Source organism: Monodon monoceros, unplaced genomic scaffold, assembly GCF_005190385.1.
Source record: "Monodon monoceros isolate NGI ecotype Baffin Bay Population unplaced genomic scaffold, NGI_Narwhal_1 Super_Scaffold_9, whole genome shotgun sequence".
Classification (NCBI taxonomy): Eukaryota; Metazoa; Chordata; class Mammalia; order Artiodactyla; family Monodontidae; genus Monodon; species Monodon monoceros.
Window position 1 is genome coordinate 54,261,102 of NW_021703786.1, and position 6,000 is coordinate 54,267,101.

Sequence of the window (6,000 nt, forward strand, 5' to 3'; positions counted from 1 at the left end):
CATTAAATATTTATTGATTACCTACTATGTACCAAGTACAATGCTAGTATCAAAATGAGAGTTAAAATGAAGATCTCCTTGGGGAGTGGGGAAAAAAAAATGAAGATCTCCTTTCAGCTCTGAGTCTATATTAAAATCATACTGTGGGGTATTAAATATCTCAGTTAGAAAGGAAAGGCAGTGAATTCTCAGCTGATCTACTTCCTTTTTATAGACTTGTTTGCATTTCATAGAATTTTAGTGCTAAAGAGAACTTAAGGTTACCTAAGATCACATTTTCAGTAAATGGCAAATTTGAGGACCAGAATGAATGTCATCTCCCTCAAAATCCAGTATTCTTTCCATTACAAAGAAGTCCTTCCTTTCTTTTGCATTTTTGGAACAACATATGCATTAGTTAAACTTATGAGTGTTAATAAAATGGAGATCCATATTTCTTTTCGATTAGGTATCGAATGCCTGAAGGGGGTTATGGAGAGAAAACAGGACAACTGATTCTTAACCAGAAAACAGAAAATGTCTTAATCACCTGCTTCAAATGATAGGATGCTAGAGCCGGAAGTTTCCTTAGGGACCAACTGAGCAAGCCCTGTTAGTTCCAGATGGAGATGCTGAGGCTCAGCTTCACCAAAGTCACATGGTAGGTTTCTACCAGAGGCAGGGCTAGAATACAGGTCCCTGGACTCCTCATCCATGAGGCCAGTGTTTCCCAAACTTCAGTCATTTGAAAACTACCTTTTCAGTTTGTCCAAATCCACATATCATTTATGTTAGTATTTACTTAATATTTTTATTTGAATCAAGTTTTTTTGTTTTGTTTTGGTTTTTTTGGCCATGCCTTGCCACTTGTGGGATCTTAGTTCCCCAACCCAGGATTGAACCCGGGCCCTCAGTAGTGAGAGCACAGAGTCCTAACCTCTGGACCACCAGGGAATTCCCTATTTTTGAAATTAAAAATTTTCTAATATGTAATGTATTTTAAAACTTTCGGGCTTCCGTGGTGGTGCAGTGGTTAAGAAACCACCTGCCAATGCAGGGGACATGGGTTCGAGCCCTGGTCTGGGAAGATCCCACATGCCGCGGAGCAACTAAGCCCGTGTGCTACAACTACTGAGCCTGTGCTCTAGAGCACACGAGCCACAACTACTGAACCTGTGCGCCTAGAGCCCGTGCTCCACAACAAGAGAAGCTACCGCAATAAGGAGCCTGCCCACTGCAACGAAGAGTAGCCCCTGCTTCCCACAACTAGAGAAAGCCCACATGCAGCAACAAAGACCCAACACAGCCAAAAATAAATAAATTTATTTTTAAAAAAACTTCCATTTACTCTTAAGAAAAAAGGTTGCCATTATCATAAATGGGAAACCAGTGTTATTTGCTATAACTAGAAGACAAACATAAAAATTAAAACTTTGGAAATATTTCTAAATTCTCCTTAATTCCTCCTCTTGCTGAAGGCGTGGCTCCCAAGGTTTACTCTATTTTAAAGAGAGAAACAAGTATTAGAGACTCCAAATGAGAATTACTTCTTGATGTAATTAAAGATAATTGAAAGGGAGTCACTTTCTCTCTACATATTTTTTGTCATTTTATGTGGCAGCCAAAAACTTTTGTATACCACCAGCAATTCAAACTCCACAATTTGGGAAACACTACCCTGACCTGTAATAGCATGTATTGAAAATGCATTTTGACCCTGTACTCTCATCCTTGGGTAACACTGTATTTTATAAACATTAATTGGTTCTTATCTAACCCGTGTCTTAAAGGCATAGATTGTATTTCTTCATCCCACAGAGGAATGAACTGAGTTCCAGAGAGGGTTGGAGAATTACCCCAGCACAGTGATAAGTTTGAGCCAGGGGCAAACAAGCCAGGTTTAAATTCCTGATAAAGATTTGGCCACCTTCCTTCCCTTGATGTGACCTGGGAATCTAGGAGTTGTGCAATCCTTGTGGCTTGCTCCACCTGTCAAGCAAAGGGCTGAGGAGGCTGGGGCAAAGACTGACTTTTAACTCAGTTTGGCCCTTGCCAGGTTAGCTCATTTAATCCTGCAGCAAATGTATCCCATTTCACAAAAGGAGAAACAGTTTCAAAGAGGCTAAGTAGCTTTCCTCAATTCTCACACTCCTAAGAGGCAGAGCCAGACTGTGAACTCCCCTTCCTACTTCTTAAGCTCATGTGCTTCACTGACACCATGAAATTATACATTTGGAGACCTGGGTTCTAGTTTGATTTTGCCACCGTTCAAAAAATCAAAGGATCCTGAGCCATTACTATCTCTGCCTGCTTTGCCCAGTCATGGGTTTCCTTAGTTTTCTCATCGCCTCACAAAGGGACACAAGTGGATTCGCGTTGTAGGCCCCTCGTTCCGTCTCTCTTCCCTGCATAAGTACCATTCGGCCCTTATTTTATTTTGCATCGTACTGTGACATGATTAGAGCAATGGCAAAGTTTGAGAAATTGGTTTAAAAAATTGAAGTTCCCAAATTAATGCTGCTAAGAATCAACATAAACTAGACATGCTGAGAGAATTTATAAATCGACTTGGCTAGCTCCTAAATCTTACCAGGAAGGCCTTTGGTGAGGGGGTGGGGAGGTGAGCGGAGGTTGAGGGGGACCTGCTTGGAGGGAGACCATTAACGGGGAGATTGAAAGGGCCTAAAGTGAGGGGAGGGGGAGGAATCTTAATAAGCAGGAATTCAGAGGGACTTGGAATGAGGAGCAAAGCGAGGTGGGGATAGAGAGAGGGATGGTGGGGAGTGGGGAGACAGGAGACGATGTGGGAGGAGAGACAGAGACAGTTTTCTCCTTTCTTCAGCTCCTTAGCCTGACTGCTCTGCCTGCAGCAGCCCCTGTATATATCTTAGGGTCTTTTCCCATTCCTTGAGCTGGCAGTGCCCTCAGCCAAGTAGAATATATAGACCTATTGCTCCTTTTTGCTCCCTTTGGGTAGCAGGTCCTCCAGCAGCCTGATGCCTTGGAGAATATCATCTTCTTTTCACATTTCAGCAGGTCATTCATAAACACTTCCTCCTTCAACTTCCATGGACGTCCCACCCTACAGTTCTCACACTGCCTCAGCCATGGTGCTGCCATCTCCATGGTCCATTGTATCATATATTTTAATGCATAAGTTTTGTAAAGTATCTGGGGAACACCTTCAAATGGGGAAATAAGTGTTCTGTCTTCCAATTTTATTTATCGAAATATAGCCAAAGGTTAATGGACCCATATCACATGAGGAGCTAGCAAGTGACATATCCTTCTTCTAAATTTGATAACATCACTAATTTTGGATAATTCATTTACCATTTCACCCCCAACACAGCCTATTACACACACACACACACACACACACACACACACAAATTCTAATCATTTTCTTTGTCAATAAATGTAAGGATTGTGGGTAGTAAATGATGTTTCAGAAGTTGGGACCCCATCTGATATCAATACTTTAAAATATTTTTAAATTAGTCATTATCACCGGAGAGATTCCAATTTTATTGATAGGCAATTTGAAAGCACAAAGAAATTATTTTCAGAGTTGCAGAGCAGGGAATAGTGAAAGTCCTTGAGTCAATGAATAAGCCAACAGACAAAATCTCTCATTGTTTGCCAAGCTCTTGATTTCTTCTCTTGGAAAAAGTGATTTCAAACCAAAAGTGATTTCAAACAAACATCTCAAAGGGAATTAAAACTTGAGGTAGGTGAGAAGGAATTAAGAGTGTAGGTAGTCTCATAAAAGAGCTTGTCTTCAGGCCCAGACAATTCCCATCTCAGGAAAGAATCTGCAAATGTGACCATGACGCCAGGGTAGAAACTCTTTGATGAGAAGTCAGGAAGAACAGATGTTAACCGAATTTGTAACTAGTGGAGGATTTTTACCAGAGGGGTTGATAACAGAATGAAACTGACCTAGAGAAAGGTCTCTAGGAGGGATCCCTTGAACAGTCATCAATCAGAAGGAACCACAGTCTGGAAAGTACATCATTTGGATCTAGAGTGGTGCCAGAGTTCAGTGGAAAAAGTCCAGAACTTGAAGTCTGGAATTTGGGTCTCTCTTGCTGACAATTCACATGACTTAGGGTATGCAGCCTGCTGTTCCACTCTTAGAAATGCCTGCTGAGTAAAAGAGAAAGTATGTGTGAAATGCTTTATGTCTCTAGAAGGAAAAACTATGTATAAAGGCAGGATAGTAATGTAATACTTTTCATTCAGCTCTCAGGCTTCATTGGACTCATTAGAAATTTATGTAGCTGGAATTACCAAATGATTTAAGGAATAAGCTCTGAACGATGGAGGAGCAGGCAGTTCTAAAATGGATACAAGTGAATGAGTTAGATAAAACCTAACTATTTTATTGCTTTGAAATAGGACTAGTGAAGCTGCTGAATATACAATTTGTTTTTCTTCTGCCAGAGTAGAACCATTTTGCATGAACTTTTCTTTATGTCTTTCTTGTTGTTTTCCTCCCAACCTTATCTTTTTTCTCTTTAAAAAAAACCTCTCACGCATTTACTCCTTTGGGGGAGGGCATTGTTAAGGGGTTAACTACCTAACTTTTTTCACCAATGCCTTGACTTAAATTAGTCCTGATATTCCCAAATTATGTTTCTATATGTGAACTTGGGTGGAAAATAATAAATGCTAAGGGAAAGGTCAAATTGAGGATGTGGAAGAATTGGCAAGAAGTTGAAATCCAAGGGCTTGAGTCATGAAAAGGAAATAAATGAGGCTAAAACATAATTAAGCCGTGAGAGGAATTAAAGTTTTTTCTTAAGTGAAAATTATTGTTTATGGCCGTCACTATACCAGTCCCAGAACTCAAGGCTCCTCAAGTCCATGAAACATGGCTCTGAAAGGAGCTGCTTCAATGTATTATCTTGTTTCAATAACTTCTTAAATTTTCATTCATTTAGCTCACAAGATACAGATAAGAGAAGGCAGAGAGCTGTGGAGGAGAGACACTTGTTGCCAAGATTTTCTTTTTGTAGCAAATGAGTCTTAAAGAAGGAAGAGCTCATCCTCTTATCCCTTGAAATCTTACTATTTCATATTCCTCCCCAAACTTGACCTTCCTTTCAACTTGTATTGGAACCTCTCCAGAACTAAATTCTACTGTCCAATTCAAACGATAACCTTTCCTATATCCTTTCTTCTTCGTCTTCTTTTTTTTTTTTTTTAATTAATTAATTTATTTGGCTGTGCCGGGTCTTAGTTGTGGCACGCAGGATCTTTGTTGCCATGTGTGGGATCTTTAGTTGCGGCATGTGAACTCTTAGTTGTGGCACGCAGGATCTATTTCCCTAACCAGGGATTGAACCCAGTCTCCCTGCGTTGGGAGCACAGAGGCTTAACCACTGGACCACCAGGGAAGTCCACTATTTCCTTTCTGTTTGCCTGCCCTATTACAAATAGGTGGCACAGAACTTGGCTTTTTATTAAAAATTTCTTGTAACAATGCTTATTTTTATCAAAATATTCCATTCAACTAGTTTAGGGAGTCAAATGATGCTTAAAAAGTCTTCTACCAAAAGCAGCATCTCCGGATGCCCTTATCATCACTTCCTGTCACCCAGAGGCAACTGGTCAACTGGTTAAATTGTTCTCTTCTGATGTCTACCTCCATATTTCTAAGAACAATGTGTATATTATCTCTTTTTATTTTGTCCCAGAGCAATTTTTATAAGTTACGCAATTGTGAAAAGCTGAAAGATGTGAACAAGCTGTTTATTTGATCAAGTTTATTGTTCTTCAAATTCAGGCATTGAGTTTAATTCGTCTTCAAAGTACAAAACGTACATAACCAACCTGCAGTACGCTATTCTGAATGATAAAGTGTTTGGAAGTGCAAACCCAAAGAAGATAATGCATTTACCCAACTATCATAAAATCAATGAAATACAATCAGCCAGGATCCAGTTGAAGCCTCAGAACCCACAGGAGCAGAAGGAGCAGAATGCACTAGGAGGTGCGTGTGTGTGTGTGTGTGTG